The 24,893-nt window shown below is 31.5% G+C and overlaps 1 non-coding gene across 1 annotated transcript; it reads left to right on the forward strand.

The window, feature by feature from the left end:
* The first annotated feature begins 16,844 nt into the window (after positions 1 to 16,844).
* Positions 16,845 to 16,951, forward strand: LOC133035247 (small nucleolar RNA R71). Its single transcript, XR_009686524.1, has one exon. It is a non-coding gene; the product is annotated as a small nucleolar RNA R71 (small nucleolar RNA).
* Positions 16,952 to 24,893: the final 7,942 nt, after the last annotated feature.

Here is a 24,893-nt window from a genome sequence, read left to right on the forward strand (position 1 = left end):
AAATCAAAACCCCTAAATTATAGTACAAAGGCAACTAATTCAATTTAAACAATGCAACTCTTTATTCCAACAAACTCAATCAAAATACCAAATCACATATTCATAAATAACTAAAACAAAAAACTCATAACACACAAGACATTCCACACTAAGAACCACAACACATGCACGGGGAGACACGAAGAAATGCAAACTCCCTTAAACACAGGAACCGGAGACGAGAGAGATAGAGAGAGAGAGAGACAAAGAAATACCTCGACAAAAATATGCAAACTCCCTTCACCACCTCAACCTCCACACCTGAGACAAAATGAAACTATTAAGTACACGAAAATGGAAAAACACCACATTCCCTTCAAAAATATATTTTTTTTTCTGTCAATAAGAAAATGTATGTAAAGTATAACGGAGTAATGTATAACTCACCGTCGACACCCCCCTCTAACAACTCCAACAATGGCACTTCGAGTAATGTACACCACAGTCACCACAATGTACAATATGGTTTTTACTACCTCAAACGAAAATAGAAAATGGAAAAACAAAATGGAAAATGAAAAGAAAATGGAAGAGGAAGAACTTTGCCCTAGCAGAGACGAAAATGGAAAAACGAATGATAAATAGAACAATGAAAGAAAATGAAAGTGAAGAAGTGGAGGAGTGGAGGAGTACGACGGTTGATTGGACAAGATTGATGGATAGATGTCACTTTTCACTTTTCCATTTTTAATAAATTTAAATTTCAAAAAAAGTAACCGGTAGCCATTTTTTGATACCTAATTACCCCTACATAAACCCCTACATGAACCCCAACCGTTGGATCAAATTAACTACCCATCCAACGGTTACAGTACATCACGGATTGAAATCCGTGTCCGTACAGTAACGGGACGAAATCCGGTCCCTATATATATATATAAATCTACTCTTTAAAAAAAACCTACAAAGTATTAACATAAAGTATTTAAACTACAAATAATTTTCTTTTTGGAAAAAAATTTATTATGTTAATAAATTATATTTAATTATATTTAATCTATAATTAACATAAATTCCCACATAAAAAACAAAACACAAACAAAACACAAGAATTATTAAATCTCATATTATTATTTAGATGCTAAAATTTATTCTAATCTATATAATATCTTTATCTAAGATTTAAGTAAAAAAATATAATATATATTGTATTTAAAAATTATTACTTAAAATTTTTAGTATAAATTTTAGTTAGTCCACCCTAAAATTATATTTTGGGTCCGTCACTGGTTGTAGCTACTCCTTAATTATTTAAAATTATATGATTTACTAGACACCAAAGTATAAACATGCTGAAGATGAAAATACTCAATCTAAAAATTGTGTGTCGGCTAAATTTTAACTTTAATGAATCAGATAAATTTTATGATAAATTTAATCAAACATTTAGTTTATGAGAAATGAAAGTTTGTTATCTATCTTGATTAAATTTGTGATAATACAATTAAATTAATTAGCTTAACTCATGTGGGTAAATTAAGAAGATTAATTTAACATATTATCTTAATTAATTATATAAATATAATAAAATTTGTGTGGGATAATGTTATTATACCTACATAATTAATTACAGTTATCTCAATTAAGGTGAATTTTAATAAATACATAATTTTTATATAATTAAAATTATTGTGGATACTTCCTAATTATTTAAAATTATATTTTCACTTGTGAGTAGTCACATAATTTTATTTTTTTTTTCAAATTTCAATATTTTTTTTTTTGAAAAAATCCATGCTTAAATCGATTTATAGCATTATATGAATATAATAATGCATAAGAGATTCGAAATAAACACCAAACAAATTAAAGCTAAAAGTTTCGTATATTACTAACAATAATCAATGCATATATATAATCACATATAATGATTATATTGCTCAAAACTATGTGAAATATATTGAATATGATATTCTAAACTATTACATGCAATAAAATCATTGATTGAATGAAAAGTATATATAAACAAATATGGGTAAAAAATATAAGTGTATACAACAAGTATATGAATATGTATATATGGGGAAATATTATTTTGGACCTTGTGTTTTGCAAAAGATATCAATTGGACCCTCTGTTTTGTTAAATGACAAAATGGATCCTGTATTTTCTAAAATAGTACAAATAGCACCCTGAAATGATTTTTTGTCAAAATAAAATTTAATTATAATCCAATCTAAAAGTGTTATGACAAAATTGTTTACATTTTTTGTATCTGTTCGTATTAGGAATTGTTTTCAAGTTGATTATATTAAAAAAAAATTGTCAAAAATTAAGCTCAGGGTCCTATTTTTACTATTTTGGAAATACAGGGTCCATTTTATCATTTAACAAAACACAGGGTCCAATCAGTAACTTTTACAAAACACAGGGTCCAAAATAGTATTTACACTATGTATAATTATATATATAAAAATAATTATTTTAATGCATGAGAAATATTAGAATTAATGAATAAAGATAATTCTAATAATAATATGTACTAAAATAATTAAAATGATAAAAAGAATTATTTGAATCTGCCATGAACGAAATAAAAATCGATATATATATATATATATAAATATGTCAAAACTCAAAATGAATCAAAATAGAGATAAAAATTAGTTTTGATACCAACTGTTAATATTATTATATAAAAAATAAAGTATGTATAATGTAATGACCGCTTTAGTAAATTGGATTAGTAAAGGCAATTAACACTAATTTCTGTTATTTTTATAATTATTTATGAATTTAATTATTTGTGGACTCCATTATTAGAAATGGACATTAGAGTTATAATTTCTTAATTCTGGAGATTTTATTAAACTCTAGGGGTATTATTTGACTTGTATGTGAATTATGTAATTTTTGTAAATTTTGCTCAGCGACAACGGAAAATGTGATGGATGGCTAGTTTGATCACATGGGTAAATTTAGAACCTTATTTCATAGTGGAATTTATATTGGAGAAAATAAAATACCGAGATTAGGCGTGGTTATGGAATTTGACCATTTTACTCCTAGTTTTGAAAAATGCCTAAGTTATAACCTAAAGGGTATTTTAGTAATTTGTTAATGAGGGGTTAGGTGGCTGCCTAGGTTGTTGACACCTAGCAAGTTTTATTTCAGCAAGGAAATAATTAGGAAAATCCTTTTGGCATTTTGAGAAAAACCAAGAAAAACCTAAATTAAAGAGTTTATCATTTTCTCTCTCTTTCTTTGTTCGGCCAACCCAAAAACCAGAGGAAACCATCCAAATTCTTCTCAAATTCTGAAATCAAGCTGATTACCAAGTGTTCTTGAGGTTGAGGTAATCCCTAGCTCTTTGCTCTTTGTGTTTTTAAGCTTTAAATTTGGTTTCAAGTAGTGATTTTTAGTGTTAGTGGCTGTTAGGGTTGGAAATGCTTAGGGTTCGAATTCTAAGCTTAATTTGAGTTAATTTTAGCCTCTAGTAGCTGGTTTGGTTGTGTTGTGATATATTTATGCAAGTTTGAGCTTTGAACTCAAAGCTTTGATTCTTAATGGCATAAATTGAGTTAGTGTGTTTTTCTGTGAATTACTGGTTGAAGTATGTTGCATATACCCTAATTAGGTACTCTGGAAGGTTTGGTTGCATTTGGTGGAGGATTGAGCAAGAAATTGAAATTTTGGGGTGAACTGGTGTAAACCGGTTAGCCGGTTTTACCAGTACCTGCAAAACCGGCAGGGTCCCCAAATGCTCCATTTTCTCAATTCTCGTCCATATTCAGTGCCGTAGTTGGGTGTTTCCCTATTTCCTGAGTTAGTGTAATCCCTAGAGAATATAACAGAACCTAGGGTTGTGGGTTCGAGTTTCCCGGATTAAGGTTTCGATCTTGTGATTTACCCGGTTTCATTATGTGATTAGGGCATCCATTTCGCACAAGACTTTCCATTCAGGTCGGCCAACACACTTGAATCTAGAAAGAAGGCAAGAATTGTGTATAATATGTAATATGAATATCTGAGTGTATATATGTGTTAAGTGTATATGCATGCTTATGTGTTAGTTGCACTACCAACACTTGTACAGTTATGGTACAGAGTGCATTGGTATAGTGATATTGTTTAAGAGTACATTACAGTGATACCGACACAAGTACGAGAATGTACTGTGTGTGTGTGGTATATCACTCAGTGGTACTCAGGGTACGAAACAAACCCTACCAACACTCGTACAGTGAGGTACGTAGTGTATGTGGTATAGTGGCTATACCCTAGTATTGAACGTTCTTACTCATCTGTTAAGCCTTGTAAATAGGTGTATGGGCGCCTAGATACAAGTTGGTATTATATGATATGTTATATGCTTTTCTTACTGAGTCTGTCGACTCACAGTTCTGCTTCCATGTGTAGGTAAAGGAAAGGCGAAAGCTGAACAAGAGTGAGCCTGGCTAGGATAGGATTGTACATGTCGTGGCAGCATGACCTAGAGTGTTCGGTCTCTAGACATCTGGGGTTATATTTTGTAGTCGCTGTGCGACCTGAAAATTGTATTTTGGTACATTTTGTATAAAAGTTTAGTAACGGAATCCCGGTGTTTGTAAATAATTATGTAAATTATAAAGTTTAATATTTATTATAAAAAGTTTTAATTTGACACGTTTTTTGAGAAAAATCTTGATTAGCAAGGATAGCACTGTAATTGAAAAAGTACTGTAGCGTGCCTTAGCATTAGGGCGTTACATACAATCGATATGAAATGTGAAATAATATAACATATCGAACATATATGTAAACCACGAAAGAGACATAATACCTCTAGCCATTGATCTTTGAGCTTCAATTCTTACTGTAGCTTTGAATTGGGTAATCGGGCTTTCAAGCTTTCTCTGATTTCTTTAGATAGAATTCGTTGTTTATACAGAATGAGTGAGGAGCTCAAGGACCGAGAGTACCCTATATTTATAATATGCACACCTCATAAATAATTTATCTTACATTCTTTCGATATGAAGTTAATCAAAGGAGCATTCATATCATATGGTTAAAATAAAAAATTTCTAAAATATTTAAAAAACTAAACTAAAAAGACGATACATTATATATTCTAAATTCATTTATTTTAAAGTTTCTTTAAAAGTTCTTATTCATGCTCTACATTTATAAAATACCATTTATTGCTCTAAACATGTTTTATTAATTATTTAAGATTTTAATTTTCCTTTTTAGATGGGAATTTGTGTAAATATTAATATTATATAAATATGATTTTGGTGATGTATTTTGAAGATGATAATTTGAGCACTCTTGTAAGTTTTTCTATTTTATCATTCAAAATATAATTATCAATTTTATTTTTCTTATTTTATCTCATATTTTTATATTATACCATACATTAATTTTCATATTTTTTTTTATATTATTTAAATATTAAATTTTTTAAATATAATTTATTATAAAAATTATATAAATTAATATAATAATATCACACATATATTAAAAAAATTTTAAAAATTAATATAAGAATTATAGCTAGCATAAAAAAAAATGTAAAGAAGACAATTACAATATTTCGTATGTAATTGAGCCATCACATAAATTATTATATTATCATTGGACAGGACAATATCGGTGATGATGGAGGATTCTGACTGTGTATTACTACACTGCATGTCTATTTTAGGAGATAATTGTTATTTAACATTTTAAGGTACTAAATATTAGGGTTGAATATCCAATTTAATTAATATTTTTTTACTTATTTTGATTTAATTCAATTAGTAATTAGATTTTAAAAAATCATTATCTGATCCAACATAATTAAATCTCAAAATCCAATCCAATCTAATTCAATTGCTAATTGAAATATTGAATCAGATTTTTACACAAAAAATACAAAATACCAACTTTATTACATATATACAACAACACGGTTACATCAACATTTTTACCTTCTCTCTTAATTTTATTACACATATACCGCTTGCACATCAAATCCATGCACCTATCAACCATCAATCAACTCTCAATCACTTCCCTTTTTTTTTTTCTTTTGTTTTCATTTAATTTTTTATTTCTATTCATTTTTTTTTGAATCACATCAAGTAAAATCCATGCACATATCAACCATCAATCAACTCTCAATCACTTCCCTTTCTTTTTTTTTTCTTTTGTTTTCATTTGATTTTTTATTTGTGTTCATTTTTTTTTAAATCAGATCAAGTAACCTCCATTGTTGAACCATAACTCACCACGATTCCTCAACAATTTTTTTCCCTCTCATTTTTGTTCTTCAAAATTTTTTCAACTCCCACTAAACCAATCCCATAACTGTTTTCCCTCTTTCCTTTTGTTTTCAATCTCTATTTAAAATGATTTTGAACCGCTCATCCTCATCTCCTTCCCCTGTTTAGAAAAAAAAAATCCAAAATGGGTTTGAAATCACTAGCTAATAAAGCTAAGGGAAAACGTCTTATTATTTGAGGAGGAAGATTCTGATTTTGCTCCTCCATTAACGAAGCGTGGGAGACCTCATCCTAAGAAGAAAACAAATTAGCTCGTTGTGCAAGAAAAAATGGCTGAAGACGTTTCTGGGAAAAAAGCTAATGTTGGTGCTGATGTTCGAACCGAGGTTTGTTTTCGGTTTCTTTTTGGTTTTCCCCCATTTTTTAAATTTTTTCATGTTCAACTTTTGTGGGTTTTGTGTTTATTGATTTCTCATTTTGTAATAGTTTTTTCATAGTTTTTTAATAGTGTAAACACCTTCTGTATGTATTTTTTTTTAATATGTTTTTTATCTAGTTGTTTCCTGTCCATTTTTATATCATCAATGGGTAACAATGAGATTTATCATGAATGTTAATGTTCAAAGAGTTTTTCCAGTATTTTAGTTTGTATACAGTTGTTTTGTAATTTTATTATAGTTTTGCTACTTGCATATGTTATTTCATTATAAAACTAATATGCAACTATTTGCACAAAACATACTATGTATAACTACTATTTCTTAGAGGAAGTTTAAGGATAACTGTTGGTCGGTGGCTACCTAAGGAAACTCCGATTCGATCCGCCCCCCCCCCCCCCGGGCTGGGAGGCATCTACCTCATCCCGATCACAAGGAGAGGTTCACCATGACGAGGGTACTTCCGTTTTTTCCATTCCGGAAATAATGAAAGACATAGGGGACCATCCTTTTGTTGCGGCATGCTCCTCAGATTTCAAAGTGAAGACGGCCTTAGCTTCTCAACAGAAATAACTGGCTGATATAACCGCTGAGGTGGCTCTGATCAAACTTCAGTATGGAGTATGCGTGAGAACTAGAGCTTCAAAAGAAGCCGTAGCGAGGGTTGGTAGTGTCGCCGGAGGCCCACTTGCTTCTAACGTTCTGCACCTTCTAACATAAATAAAAAATGATGTTGAATTGTCTGAAGGCTTTTTCTTCGTTCAATCCTGCGAATCCATCGCGTTACTTCGATGAGTTTCCCCATCAAATTAAATTCCTGCATAATATATAAACTATCATAAAACGATAATGCAACTATAAGGCATCCAAAACAAAAAATAAACAGACTTATACGTAACTGGTTGTACCTTAATTCGATTTTACTATTCTTATTGTGTTTTTTAAAAAATATATTTATATTGGAAACCAGTAATCAATCAAAATGCAACTGTATATAACGTAGATATATTATTCATGAGGTTTTTTTAAAATTTTTCACATCATACATTGTTTTGGATTTGGTGGGAGCTCCAGATCTGTTTGTTACAGATCTACATTTCATGAATCTGGATTTCGATATTAGGGGGAGTTGTTTTGATCGAATAAAACAGAAAACAAATGTGTAATTTCAGTTTCTTCACAGTTTTTCTGATTTTTTTCGTCATTTTCTGTTTAGATCATTACAGGTCTTCTTTTCCAGTTGATTTCGCCAGAATTAATAGTTGTATTTTCCTCGTTTTGGTTTCATTTTGGTTGTTTTGCGGTTTTGAAACGATCGAGGTATGTTCATCTTCAACGTTCGCTCTGTACAGCTGAAGGCTTAGTGCATGTGGTATTTTTGTAAATATTTGTATGTGGACTGTATAAATGTTTAATGGGCCGACCCATAGTATTTTTGTAATTTTTTTTTCTTTTTTTGTATTTTTCTATTTTTTTCCCTTTTTAATTGGATATCTAATTATTATTACAAGTGTAATGTAATTAAAAGTTTGAAATAACTAAAACAATAATATTACCAAGTAATAAAATAAAACAAAATATCATGAAAATAAATACATAAAACAATCAAGTGATACAAGTTCAACAAAAAAGTCACTAAAAATATAATTATGTTATAAATATTAATAATTATGTGGATGTCCAAATCTTTTATTTATTACTATTAATTGTAATCAATATTCCTCTTTTTCTTAGTTTCCCTTTTTCTTAGTTTCTTAATATTTTACTCTTGTATTTGTATAAATAGGGGTTCACCCCATTTGAATAAATTGTTAGGTTTTATGCCCTAAATAAAACTCCATTTCAACGTAGTCCATTTTATTCAACATCAATAAAGAAACAGAAGTATTTTTCATTTATTTGTGTATGTTTTGGTTCATGTTATCAATTGCTTGTCTATTTGATTTATAAATTCATCTGAAACCCTTTTCACATACTTGATCCTGTTTATTGTGTTGTCAACACTTTGGAAAGTAAACATGACTATGTAAATAAAGTTTCCTAGATTTATCAGACATGGGGTTTTACTGATATGATAATCTACAACACAGTTTACTTGCATTTGGAGAAATGCTATGTTCTTTCCAGAGCATTGGTTAAAGTAAAGCTCAGGTTGGATGCATGGAGTATGCATCGGAAGGGACCGATATTGAACTTTGACTTAGATTTATTAAACTTACCGTAATATCTATTCAAGTCAATATCGCCTAGTTGATCCTAGATCAAATGTTCTTAATCCTGTTATGATTAGGCTCAATCTCAAGAGGCTATTCGTGTTCTTTGATTTGTTAGTTAAGCCTACTTTTGGGTCAGGGTGATACGTACATTTTGGGAATACGGTAGTGCAATTGAGTGGGAGCGCTAACATAAACACGGAATCTATAGCTTCTATCTGGCGAATAGTAAGTAAAGGATGATCTCCTTCGAGCTTGACCAAACGAAAATAAATGGTGGAGTACTCATTTCACATAAGCTGAAATATCATTTATACGGGGTTAAGTGTTTTAAGGATAAAATACATAGTAGGGTGTAACGGTAATCTAATCCCTTTACAGTGTAGATCATTCATATAGAGGATCATTGATCAAATTAGGATTATAACAATGGATAACTAATGATGTTTCTATATGGTTGAACATATAGAGCATTCTATATACTGAGAGTGCAATTCTAAGTTCTATGCGTGGATTCAACGAAGAATTAATAAGTCAGTGAATTTAGATTATAAATTCTTGATCTGCTTATTGGAAGCTCGGTTATATAGACCCATGGTCCCCCCACTAGTTGAGATAATATTGCTTGTAAGAATCATATAATTGATTTTGATTAATCAATTATAATTCTCAAATTAGACTATGTCTATTTGTGAATTTTTCACTAAGTAAGGGCGAAATTGTAAAGAAAGAGTTTTAGGGGCATATTTGTTAATTATGATACTTTGTATGGTTCAATTAATAAATATGATAAATGACAATATTATTTAATAATTATCTATAGTTATTAAATAGTTAGAATTGACATTTAAATGGTTGAATTTGAAAATTGGCGTTTTTGAGAAAATGAGATGCAGAAATGATAAAACTGCGAAATTGCAAAAAGTGGGGCCCAAATCCACATTTCCTAGGGCCGACCACTTTTATAGGTTTTTTTATCTAATATTTTCATTATTTTAATGCCAAATAATTCAAACCTAACCCTAGTGGAATGCTATAAATAGATAGTGAAGGCTTCACGAAATTTACACTTTTACTTCTGATTTCCTTCAGAGAAAAATCTGAGCCTTCTCTCTCTATACCTGTTACGAATTTTATGTTTATTACGCAAGTATACGCAATCAAGTAGTATCTCACGCAAGTGAGGTCGAACCACAGGGAATTGGATTAAGTACTACTAAATTATACTTATGATTCTATTTGGTAAAATAATATTTTGCAATTTAAAAGTAAATAACTCAGAAAATTAAAGAAAAAATAAACGAAGATTAATCAAGATGAGAGATTAGGGAGGTGAATCCTGTTGATAAGCTACCAATGTTAATACCTAATTGCTATCCTTATCCCAATGTGAATGACAGATTATAAATTAACCTAACTCTTTTTCAGATCTTTTAGGTTCTAAATAATATGTTCTCTAATTAACTTCTTAATTAAATCAACACAAAATCAGCATTAAGCAATAATCTATTCGTCACTGAGGCTATGTAAATACTTTCGTTTTACATCAAAACCTAGACTATCCAAATTTTAGCATTCTCAATTCTCACTTTTTCAGATTTTGAATTGAGATCATTAAACATGTAAAAGGTGATCAAGCTTGCACATGGAATTTAAAGAGAAATATAGATAGTATTCACACATAAGATGAAGGAATGACAATTATTTATTAACTAGGCATAAACTTAAACAACAATCACCATCCTCTCTTATTGGGAAATTTAGTTCAACATAACTCTGAAAACATCCATGATTAATTCAGAAACAAAAACAAACATAAAGAAGAAATTAAGGGTAAAAGAAAGAAACTAGAAGGTGATATCGCTCCGGGTCTCAAGATAGCTTCCTCTCCACTTGCATCCACTATTTAGGTCTATTTCTGCTTACTTTTGACCTTCAGTGTCGTATTCCTTATATAGGGATGAGAAGTGTGCCTCCAATTGAGAGAAAAATCAAAATTAGGTCAAAACCACGACGTCCGTACCTAGTCACGACTAGCCTTTAAGCTGGTCGCGACTACAGGCAAACCTCGAAAATTAGAGGTTCTGTCAAATCTCGAAGTCGCGACCAGAGTCGCGACCAGGAAAAAGGGTCGCGACCTGGCTCTCTGGAGGTCGCGACTATTGACGCGTCTGGAGCCGAATTTTCCAATTTTTTCCAAGTTTGTCCCAGTTTTCGCTATTTGACTGAATTTGAACTTTAACACCCCGGGAACCTGAAATAATAAAATCAAGCGTAAAACTGCTCCAAAAGACACCAATAGACGAGATAATGCTAACTTTAAAGACCCGAAACATAGGCTAATTATAACCTAACAAAATACCCCAAACTAGATTCTTACTCGCCCCCGAGTAAGATAAAAAAACTAACTACGCTATCAGATAATTACTATGCTGCTGACTCATGCTCTGTTTTCTTCCTTGCATAAACTAGAATTTTGATCCTACTAACTCTAACAATTAACTCGGATGCTCAATTAATAACACTATGTACAACTGCAAAAATTTATTCAAATGTGAAACATTGTTATAAAAGTGTTACTCTTTCCAACAGTTCCACAACCTGATAACTCATAAGCTTGCATGCTTACCTTTCTCCACTATTGTTGACAGTATTCTTTAGAATCATTAGGTCTTTTCAAGGCTTAGGTAATATGGCTCAGATCTTCAAGGGTAGGCAAAAGACAATTTCGGCTCAAGATATCATAATCACATAAACAGAACCCACAAGCTTTTTACTTTTCTTTTTCAAAACCCCCTAGTGTTCCCAAATTTTCCAAGATTGAGAGAAGATATCTCTAATATTTTTCCAACATCACTGATTTTTTTTTTCAAACATATTTTTACTTTTTATTATTTTTTTTCTTCATATTCCATATTTTTTTTCTTCAGTGACATTGAATTACAGTTTTTTTTTCCTCTTCTCAATCTTACAAGTCTTTCTCCCTCTCACTATTTTCTCACACTAAATGTTTCTCCTCCCCCAAAACTAATTATGTAGCTTATGATATCATGGATAACATGGTGAAGAAAAATTAATAGTGTGGTTGCAAAATTTTTCAAATCAATGGGTGAAAAACAAAACAGGTTTAGGCTCAAAAGGTTAACTAGGGATACACATTATTATGGTAGGCTTGAAAGGCTCAAACTATCCAACAAATGCCTAAGTCATATTCTAATTGAACACTATCAAGGATTTCGCCTCAAAAGAATAAACATGCAAGTTCTAAGCTATCCCGTCAATCTTACCACAAACCATAGTAAAACAATTATAACAATTTTCACAGATTGAGTATTTGCAGAAAAACACATTTTTCAAAACATCCGAACTAATCCAAAGAGTTAACAAAATCAAGCACACAGTTATTTTACAGTTTTAGATCACATCACACTAATCAGCAGTATACAACTATCATCAAGCTTATTGCCATTCCTTAACTAAAACAAAAAAAAACTAAAGCAGAAAATTAACATGCAGAAATTAAAATGCAGAATTTAAAAATTTAAGTCTCTCCCCCCAAATTAAAATATGACATTGTCCCCAATGTGTACAATAATATGCAGAGAGAAGAAACTTATCTGAGACCCTATCGAAAAGGGTTAGGTGGTGGCGGCTGGTCATATGGGTAGAACCGAGGAGGTTGCGCCAAATAATTCGGGTCATCAATCCCGATGTTCATTCTGTTGATGAGAGAGTTAAGTTGCTGGACTTGTCCCTCATCATAGATACTCCTCTGCACCATGTATTGTTGCATGTGGTTGTTCTGCTGAATTATATAACTCAGTTGTGCATGAGTGTATTGTGTTGTGGGATCGATAGGCCCTGCCAATCTGTCTAGCATTTGATCAATGAAGGGAAAAGGAAAGTGATCTTTTTGTGTTGTTTTGTTGAGTTTCCTGTAATCGATGCAAATAACCTCATTCTTTTCATTCTTGATCACAGTCATTCCACCTTTCTTTGGAACCACTTGCACCGGGCTAACCCACTTACTATCTGAAATGGGATAAGTGTTGGAAATTATTTTACCAGGATCTTAGATCTACTCACAAGTATGTTTATTAACATCCTAAATAAGAACTTTCTAAAACGATAAATTAAACACATATAAGTTTAAGAAACCTTACATTGGGTGCAGTGGAATTAAATGACTCCTTCCGTTCAGATCTCTAACCCTTGTATCCTTTCTGTAGCAGAGTATTATCAAGATCTGAACCTGGATCTCTTTCTCTGAATCCTTGATGCTGAATCTCCTTTGCTGATGATCTTTCTTCACGATCTTCCTCACTATGATTGAGGTATTGCTTGATATGTGTGGGCACTACTCTAATCACTAAGATAGGTTCAAAATATGAAGGAAGAAGAGAGAGAGAGAGTGGCGGCTAGAGAAGAGAGAGAGGAGGCTCAGGTTTTTCTGATTCAGAAAGTGTGAAGTATATATTTCCTGAAGCCTTCACTATCTATTTATAGCATTCCACTAGGGTTAGGTTTGAATTATTTGGCATTAAAATAATGAAAATATCAACTTAAAAAGCCTACAAAGGTGGCCGGCCATGGCTTAGTGGATTGGGCCTTGCTTTTTGCAATTTTGCAATTTTAACACCTTTTGTATCTGATTTTCTCAAAAATGCCAATTTCCTAATTCAACCATTTAAATGCCAATTCTAACTATTTAATAATTATAAATAATTATTAAATAATATTGTCATTTATCATATTTATTAATTGAACCATACAAAGTATCATAATTAACAAATATGCCCCTATTAACTCTTTCTTTACAATTTCGCCCTTACTTAGTGAAAATTTCACAAATAGTCATAGTCTAACTTGTGAATTATAATTGATTAATCACAACCAATTACATGAGTCTTACAAACAATATTATCTCAACTAGTGGGGGGACCATGGGTCTATATAACCGAGCTTCCAATAAGTAGATCAAGAATTTAGCACTAAAATTCACTAACTTATTAATTCTTCGTTGAATCCACGCATCGAACTTAGAATTTCACTCTCAGTATATAGAATGCTCTATATGTTCCACCATATAGACACATCATTAGTTATCCATTGTTATAATCCTAATTTGATCAATGATCCTCTATATGAATGATCTACACAGTAAAGGGATTAGATTACCGTAACACCCTACTATGTATTTTATCCTTAAAACACTTGACCCCGTATAAATGATATTTCAGCTTATGTGAAATGAGATCTCCACCATTTATTTTTCGTTTGGTCAAGCTCGAAGGAGATCATCCTTTGCTTACTATTCGCCAGATAGAAGCTATAAATTCCATATTTATGCTAGCGCTCACACTCAATTGCACTACCATGTTCCCAAAATGTACGTATCACCCTGACCTAAAAGTAGACTTAACTAACAAATCAAAGAACACGAATAGCCTTTCAAGATTGAGCCTAATCATAACAGGATTAAGATCATTTGATCTAGGATCAACTTGGCGATATTGACTTGAATAGATTCTACAGTAAGTTTAATTAAATCTAAGTCAAAGTTCAATATCGGTCCCTTCCGATGCATACTCCATGCATCCAACCTGAGCTTTACTTTAACCAATGTTCTGGAAAGAACATAGTATTTCTCCAAATACAAGTAAACTCTTGTTGTAGATTATCATATCAGTAAAACCCTGTGTCTGATAAATCTAGGAAACTTTATTCACTAAGTCATGTTTACTTTCCAATGTGATGACAGCACAATAAACATGATCAAGTATGTGAAAAGGGTTTAAGATGAATTTATAAATCAAATAGACAAGCAATTGATAAAGTGAACCAAAACATACACAAATGAATGAAAAATACTTCTGTTTCTTTATTGATGTTGAATAAAATAGATTACATTGAAATGGAGTTTTATTTAGGGCATAAAACCTAACAATAAGCAACTCCAGCATCCAACCACTTGACTACTTCTTTTCCGACAACTTCTTTCATGGGTGGATTGAGTCTTCTTTGAGCGTCGATTGTTGGTTTGGCATTGTCTTCCATGAGAATTCGGTGCATCACTGTTAAAGGACTGATTCCTTTGACATCACCTAGTGTCCAAGCGATGGCCTTATTGTGAGCTCGGAGTACCCTCAAAAGTCTATCAGTTTCCACATCAGAAAGAGAAGCTGAAACAATAACTGGCAGCTTTTTATCTTGACCCAAAAACTCATACCTCAAGTGACTAGGAAGCACCTTCAATTCAAGTTCTGGAGGCTTTTCAGTAGATGGCATTAGCTCTTTTGGAACTGCTCCCAATTCCTCAAAATACCTTCTGTTCAAGGGCCCATAGGAATCAAGCCACTTCACATAACCCATGACCTCTTGTCCCTCTTGCTCCGTCAATTCATCTTCAGTTAAACTTAGTTCAAGAGGATCATCTAGCAGCTTTTTCTCACCCACAATTTCATCAATCAAATCAATGAAGAAACAGTTATCACTTGCCTTTGGGTACGTCATAGCCTTTAGCACATTAAAGACCACTTCTTCTACTTGGACTCTCAGCTTTAATTCACCCTTCTGAACATCGATCAAGGCTTGGCCAGTTGCCAAGAATGGTCTCCCAAGAATGATTGGGACATTGCTATCTTCTTCCATATTTGTCAACTTTAACTAACACATCCTCAATGACTCCTCTAGGATGGGCTAGTGATCGGTCCGCCAATTGGAGAGTTACTGTGGTTGGCTTTGCTTCACCCAGTTGCAATCTTTTAAACACTGATAGAGGCATCAAGTTAATGCTGGCTCCTAAGTCACAAAGTGCATTTATTCCTTCTATTCTCCCGATAGTACAAGGAATAGTGAAACTCCCTGGATCTCTGAGTTTGGGAGGGAGTTTCTTCTGTAGAATGGCGCTGCACTCTTCAGTTAGAGCCACTGTCTCATAATCCTCCATCTTTCTCTTCTTTGACAGAATTTCCTTCATAAACTTCACATAACTTGGCATCTGCTCTAAAGCTTCAGCAAAGGGAATGTTAATGTGAAGTCTTTTGATGACTTCTAGGAATTTGGTGAACTGCTTGTCTAGGCTTGACTTCCTAAGCCTTTGAGGGTAGGGTATTTTCACATGGTGATCAATGCTAATTGGTGGAGACTGTTGTGGTTGTGTTGGGCTGTTAGTAGCCTTCTCTGATGTTGGTGTTGGGGTTGGCATTGGTTGAGCTTCATTCTCCTTTTCTCCATTCGCTGGTTGTGGCAGTTCAGGATCATCATAATTTTTGCCGCTTCTCAGGGTAATTGCTTTGCAGTTTTCTTTGGGGTTTACTTCAGTTGTGCTAGGCAAATTCCCTTGAGGACGGGTTGCTACATGAGTTGCTAGTTGGCCCATCTGTGTCTGCAGGTCTTTGATTGAAGATCTAGTTTCAGTCATGAATTGAAGCAATAACTCTGTTTGCAAACTAGAATTTCCACCAGAGGCTTGTTGTTGATTAAACTGTTGGTTCTGATTATGCAGCTGATTTCGTTGTTGATAGAACCCACTGTTTCTTCGGTTATTGCCCTGGTTGAACCCATAATTGTTATTGTTATTCTGTGAAAAATTTCCAATGGCTTTAGCTTCATCCATTGGCAAATCATCCACATCTGCTTGACACTCTGAAAAGTGATGACTTCCTCCACATAACTCACAAACAACTTGGGCTTGTTTAGCTTGCCCTGCAATTAGCTTTGTCAATGCCTCAACCTGCGCTGTCAACTTTGTGATGGCATCAACCTCTAACACACCAACTACCTTCTTTGATTGACTCCTTTCAGTTGGCCACTGCTGATTGTTTAGAGCCATCTCCTCCAATAGATCATAAGCCTCATTAGCACTCTTTCTCATAAAGGCTCCACCAGCTGTTGCATCTATTAGAGTTCTAGTGTTTCCAACCAACCCATTGTAGAAGTTGTGGACCAGTATCCACTTCTCTATACCATGATGAGGGCACTTTCTGATCAGATCTTTAAACCTCTCCCAAGCCACATGGAGAGATTCATTATCTTGTTGGCAGAAATTGTTGATTTCTCCTCTCAGCTTTGCAGACTTTGCTGGAGGAAAGAACTTTGACAAGAATTTAGTTGCCAGATCATTCCAGGTGGCAATAGAGTTGGGTGGCAAGGAGTTTAGCCAACTCTTGGCTCGTTCTCTGAGAGAGAATGGGAACAGTCTCAGTCGAATGGCATCATCACTAACTCCATTAACTTTAAAAGTTTCACAAAGTTCCATGAAGTTAGAGATATACAGGTTAGGATCTTCAGAAGGGAGGCCACCAAACTAAACTGAAGACTGCACCATTTGTAGTATGGCAGGTTTAATCTCAAAATTGTTCGCATCCACTGCCCGTGGCCTGATACATGACTGCACTCCCGTCAGAGTAGGGAGAATGTAATCTCTCAAGCTACGACCATTAGCTTGATCTTCCACGGCGCCACCATTATTACCGTTATTACCTCCATTGTTCGCAGCATTAGCATTCACATTAGCAGCCATGATTTCTGAAGTTTCAGCAGTTGCTGAAACTCCTTCTTGCCTCTTGTTCTTTCGGTTTCTCCTACAAGTTTTCTTGATTTCAGGATCAACTGGTAATATGACAGCTTGTCCTTGACGGCGCATACACTTAGGATTCCTGAAATGGATCACGAAAATATTGCATGAAAAAATTTAAAAGAAATCAGCAAGAGAAAATATACCAAAGTAGAAGTTAGTATAATTTTGTGTAATATTAATCTTTAAACAATTCCCCGGCAACGGCGCCAAAAACTTGTTACGAATTTTATGTTTATTACGCAAGTATACGCAATCAAGTAGTATCTCATGCAAGTGAGGTCGAACCACGGGGAATTAGATTAAGTACTACTAAACTATACTTATGATTCTATTTGGTAAAATAATAATTTTGCAATTTAAAAGTAAATAACTCAGAAAATTAAAGAGAAAATAAACGAAGATTAATCAAGATGAGAGATTAGGGAGGTGAATCCTGTTGATAAGCTACCAATGTTAATACCTAATTGCTATCCTTATCCCAATGTGAATGACAGATTATAAATTAACCTAACTCTTTTCAGATCTTTTAGGTTCTAAATAATATGTTCTCTAATTAACTTCTTAATTAAATCAACACAAAATCAGCATTAAGTAATAATCTATTCGTCACTGAGGCTATGTAAATACTTTCGTTTTACATCAAAACCTAGACTATCCAAATTTTAGCATTCTCAATTCTCACTTTTCAAATTTCGAATTGAGATCATTAAACATGTAAAAGGTGATCAAGCTTGCACATGGAATTTAAAGACAAATATAGATAGTATTCACACATAAGATGAAGGAATGGCAATTATTTATTAACTAGGCATAAACTTAAACAACAATCATCATCCTCCCTTATTGGGAAATTTAGTTCAACATAACTCTAAAAACATCCATGATTAATTCAGAAACAAAAACAAACATAAAGAAGAAATTAAGGGTAAAAGAAAGAAACTAGAAGGTGATATCGCTCCGGGTCTTCAAGATAGCTTCCTCTCCACTTGCATCCACTATTTAGGTCTATTTCTGCATACTTTTAACCTTCAGTGTCGTATTCCTTATATAGGGATGAGAAGTGTGCCTCTAATTGAGAGAAAAATCAAAATTAGGTCAAAACCACGACGTCCGTACCTAGTCACGACTAGCCTTTAAGCTGGTCGCGACTACAGGCAAACCTCGAAAATCAGAGGTTCTGCCAAATCTCGAAGTCGCGACCAGAGTCGCGACCAGGAAAAAGGGTCGCGACCTGGCTCTCTGGAGGTCGCGACTACTGACGCGTCTGGACCCGAATTTTCCAATTTTTTCCAAGTTTGTCCTAGTTTTTCGCTATTTGACTGAATTTTAACTTTAACACCCCGGGAACCTGAAATAATAAAAATCAAGCGTAAAACTGCTCCAAAAGACACCAATAGATGAGATAATGCTAATTTTAAAGACCCGAAACATAGGCTAATCATAACCTAACAATACTTAGCCGCCACCTTCTTCTCTTTCTTCTTCCTTGAAATTTCAAAACCACTTAGTGATTAGAGTAGTGCCCACACATAGCAAGTGATACCTCAATCATAGTGAGGAAGATCGTGAAGAAAGACATTCAACAAGAAGAAGTTTCAGCACTAAAGAAGGAGAGAAAGAGATCTAGGTTCAGATCTTGATAATACTCTGCGACAGAAAGGATACAAGGGTTAGAGATCTGAACGGAAGGAGTCATATTATTTCGCTGCACCCAATGTAAGGTTTCTCATACTTTATATGTGTTTAATTTATAATCGTTTTAGAAGTTCATATTTAGGGTGTTAATAAACATACTTGTGAGTAGATCTAAGATCCTGGTAAAATAATTTCCAACATAAACAACTCAGAAATTCTCATTCACTTTCTCTTTCTCTCTTCTTCTTCTTTCTTCTCATCTATTCTATATTATGTTATATTATTTTATAACACGTTATCAGCACGAGTCTCTGCCCAAGCTTCAAGCATGAGTCTCTGCCTAAGACCCAATGTAAGTATTTTGCTAAAGTTCTTGAATTGTTTCAAAGTAACGATACACTAAATATATATTTATATATATACTCATCTGACTGAAACAATTTCAAGAATCTTTTTTTTTTGTTTTTATCTATATATCTATATATTATATATGTCTGTATATGCTTTTATATGTTTATTATTGCTTTCGTATATGTATATTATGTTCTTATCATTTATAATATTTACAATATATGTGTGTCAATGATATGATAGAGAAAATCTGTATAAATTATACATATATCCAGAAGATTATTTATCATCGATAAAATATTGCATATATCCTAAAAATTATGCATCATCGATAAAATATTGCATATATCCTGAAGATTATGCGTCCTCAATAAAATCTTGCATATATCTTGAAGATTATGCAAACGTAATATTCATTATATAATTGATGGATATATAATGAAAGAGATGAATACATATTTATATATATATATGTTCTTGTATTCTTTGAGGACAATGAAAAGTAATCTAATATCGATATAGATTTCGACAAACATTTCCTGAAGTAAATGTTTTATATATCGAAAAAAAAATGATTGTATTTATGTGAATACAACTAAAGAATCATTAAAAATGATTATTATTGATGCAATTTTATAGTGGGTTTTGAATACCCAAAATGAATGTTAAGAAAATTGCATTGAAACATCAAAGTATAAGAATAACAATGAGTATGACTAATGTTATTTAAATACATGAGGCATGTATTTATTGTTCATCATTCCCTGCAGAGAATGATACGAATTGAAGTCAATTACTTTTAAAGATTCCTCGTATTAGTCATGTTATTATACATTGTTATTACTTGCAATGTTAGAAATTATTGAATCTGACATATATTAAAGATTAAATTTTGCATACATCTTGGACACTATGCAAAAATTGCATTCATATATTCTTTGAAATATCGTAAAAGAAATTATTGAATAATTTCTTATATTTTTATGGATGAACAAGTAATAAATATTTAAGAAATTTATAATAATGTTCTACTTGTTCAACGTCATTCCCCGAAGTGAATGTAATGATTTTAAATAACCAATGACATTATTTACTACTCAAATATTTCTAGAAAAAAGTGGAAATAACCAAAAGATGAGATACCACACACAATCAAAGTGCATGAAATCTATATATCATGTGTGGAATTGAATAATAGTGGTCGCGTACCTGTAGTACGAACACACTTATAATCAAGATAAAAGTATACTTGATTATATAATAGAATGTGAATTGTACAAACTTATTGTACATTTAGAATATTTAAATATCATTACCTAAAGAGAATGAATAGACATGAAATTCTATTTCAAAGATTATAGATTTCACATATATTGGTAATGCCAGAAGTAAATTAATATATACATATTTTATTATTTCTTGAAATCAATAGTTTCAAACTATTGTCGGTACAGGATATGTATATATATAGTTACTATATAATTCAGTTTGCATATTCCCAAAAGTGGATACATAATTTACTAATATTTATTAGTGATCCAATATAATCAAAGTGATAAAGAATCACAAAATGATTATTTGAAAATCTTCCTGAAGAAGTCTTACATACAATTGCTACTTTGAGTAGTAAAATATCTTTGTATGTACATAGATGTATAACTTTTATCTAGTTATGAAAGTGATAATAAATAACTTATTATATGTACTTGTTGTACATTTAAATATATAATATATCAAGTCATGATAATTAGACTGATGAATAGTCTATTAATAAATTAGACGACTTGTTAAAAAGATACCAGGAAAAATGAATGATATATTATGGTTATATCTATTTGATCATTACAATAACATGATGAAGTTGTCATGTATCTTTTAAATTATACACATCATTGAATTGATGATAGTGATTCCTGAAGAAATATAAAGTTTGATAAACATAATAGTAACTCCTGAAGAGTGTATATGTTTTGGAGAATAATATAATTATATTATTCGTGTATATAAAAATAAAACTTGTAATGATTATGTTGTAGTGACTTTACATTACCTTATGAAAGTTTCATTGAAATACAAATTATAGTGAACCTGAAGTTCATGAATTGAATTATTTTGACATGATCAACCATATGCAATAAATTGTCAAATGATTTGACTAAATTTTGTTGAAGAACCAGAAAATTCTTCTCATTGTTAATTTATAAGGCTCGAAAGAAGGATGTGCATATATTTGCACATAAAAAATATTTAAATTATATTTCTTTAACAATCTTGAGCCATTATTAGATTTTTATTGCATAGTTCCTTATCGATGTGATAAGATTATATGATCATGCATTTACAAAATGTGTAAATTTATGTATTTCTAATTATACACGTATGACTCATTCTTAGAAATGAATTAAGTTCATAAGGATTGAACGTGAAACTGAAGTTTATTGAACCTGAAGTTCAATGTCATATAGTATATATGAGTTCAAATAAATATTGATTCATTGTGATATATTGAAATCCCTACAGGTATATTAATATTATTAGATATCACAATTTTTAAAAATTCTCTCGATCAGGGGGAGAGAAGCAGTTGGGATCGATGATAATTTTTGAAAAATGATCCTTGCACAAAGTATATAAGAACAATATAGTTCAAAATGATATATACCAACTGCAAATCAATATTATTAAAAGTTGAGTTAGAATTAGTTGAAAACGCCTGAAGCGTAAATGAACAATATAGAAATTATTAATAAATGTTCATTTAATTTATCCTGAAGTTGTTTAATATAGAGGTACTCATAAAGATACCTTAATGTTATAAAGTATTGATGATTAAAATGATAACCGTGATGAAAACGGTACTTGAAGAGACTCCCAAGAGAAGTTAGACATAACACATTTGATCATAATTAAATCCCTAAAGTGATTCTATATAGGTACCTATAAATGATAAACATATTTGAAAAATATGTAATTTAAAGAGATCTCTATAAATTATGTCAATATGGGAGGAAATTATCATTTATTGAAATTTTTGTCGACAATAAATATTGAATGTGTGCATATGCAATAAACTAACATGAGATAGCAAGGATCATGGTATTAGATTTGTCGAGAATTATCGACATACATTTTGTTTTTGGCCAAAATATTATGACGCATTCCAGGCAAATTTAATCACATAAAGTGAAGTAAGACCTGTAGGGTGTGCAAATAAATATTTCTAATGAGAAATTTACATATATGTATTTGTACATAATGAATTGTTGTACAAAGTTTGCATAGACATGAGATTAATTGAAGTAAGGCTTAAATATTGAGAAAATATAATCATAATTTGATTATAGCCTGGAATATATTTTATGAGGATTTATAAGCGTCACATAAATGTTGCAACAAAAGTTATTCATTTGGAGCTCCTAATATAATTTGAAATAAGCCTTATCTAATAATTCTAGAAGAATTTAATACATATCTTAAGTGATATAAATTCTAAGTCGTGCGCACTATATGACAAATATCTTTGTATGAAATAAAGACATGTAAGTAAATTATTGTTTGAAAAATATGTATGGTTGTCTATGCAATATAAATACGTAAATTATACGTTGTGATAGACTCTTGAAGAGTTTTTGATTAATTGAAGAACAAACTTTTATTTCTTTTGTATTTCGAGAAATATTAATGTATAAAGTTTGTTCATTAGTATTGAAGTCCTGAAGTACTTCATATGTATCAAAAATTATAGATATATGATCATTTGATATGGAAATTAAGATCATACAACAAGATGGAATAAATATATGGTCTTGGAGTACCATCATTGTCACAAATAAAAATTTATATTATCATTAATGTGTTATGTTCATATCTACTTGAAATTTTAAATTTTCGTATGAACAAAGTTGTGTACACACATGAATGATACAATTAGTTGGATAAAGACTAATGTTCCACGAACCCCTCATCTATAATTTAGAAGTCCATACATACTCTGAAAGAGTTATAGAAAATATATGATCAAAGATTATATATGGTGATATTTTAAAAGTGATAACAATAATCTTATGAGATTTATTATCACCAAAAGAATTATGGATCATATGTGCATGAGGGGGAGACATATTTATGTTGCACTCTTTTCCCTTAGTTCACGTTTTGTCCCACTATGTTTTCCTGGCAAGATTTTTAACGAGGCAACTTGCAAATAATTATGAATATGAAATATATATTGTACTCTTTTTCCCTAGCTCAGATTTTGTTCCACTGGGTTTTTCTAGCAAGGTTTTTAACGAGACAACTATAAATCATGTTAACATACTTGCATTTTATGAAGCAAGTAGAGAATGTGTGTGAGTGAGATCATTGACATAGCATATTCGAGAAACATATGGATTGCACTCAATAAAGAAGTATCAACCCAAGCAATTCTCTATGGATAATACTGCTTGCATCGCTTAACTAAAATGAGGTACATTGAAGGAGATAGAGTTAGAACACATTTCACGAAATTCTTCTTTATACGCTTCAAGAAAATGCATATTGGGGTTCAACATATTCAATCAAAATCTTGCAAACTTATTCACAAAGTTATTACCAACATCAACATTTGAGAAGACGGCAGATAAGATCGAAATTCGTCGATTAGAAAATCTCCACAAATGCTAAATGAGGGGGAGTTAGTTTACACTATACTCTTTTTCCTTTGATCAAGTTTTCAACAAGATTTTTAATAAGGCAGTTATTATGGACATCAAAGGGGGAGTGTTATAAATATTAATAATTATGCGGATGTCCAAATCTTTTATTTATTACTATTAATTGTAATCAACATTCCTCTTTTTCTTAGTTTCTTAATATTTTACTCTTGTATTTGTATAAATAGGGGTTCACCCCATTGGAATAAACAACCCAGAAATTCTCATTCACTTTCTCTTTGTCTCTTCTTCTTTCTTCTCATCTATTCTATATTATGTTATATTATTTTATAACAAATTAATATATATTTATTAGTTATAAATAATTTTTTTAATGTGTATAAATATAGTTAAATTGGATCATTTTTTAATTGAATTTTGAGATTGACATTTAATAATTGATCCAATCTAATTAGAATCTAATTTTTATCATTCAATCCAATCTAATTATAATTATATATCAATTTTTTGTTCTATTAAATTAGATGAATTCAGTTCAACTCAATTAAATTAAATTGGATATTATTCAACCCTACTAAATACCATACTAATATGACTCTTTATAATTAATTAGTAGTTTCTAAATCAAAATATATAAAAGTGGATTCGAATAATAATTTGTCACTCGTAACATTTCTGTTCTTAGTATTATTATAAATAAAAAAATAACAGGTGTCACACAAAAGTTAATCACATTGTCAAGAAAACGAGTTAAACCCTCTCCTTTTTTTCTCTTGAAATCAAAAAGCTAC

This window comes from Cannabis sativa, chromosome 2 (assembly GCF_029168945.1).
Source record: "Cannabis sativa cultivar Pink pepper isolate KNU-18-1 chromosome 2, ASM2916894v1, whole genome shotgun sequence".
NCBI classification, from domain to species: domain Eukaryota; kingdom Viridiplantae; phylum Streptophyta; class Magnoliopsida; order Rosales; family Cannabaceae; genus Cannabis; species Cannabis sativa.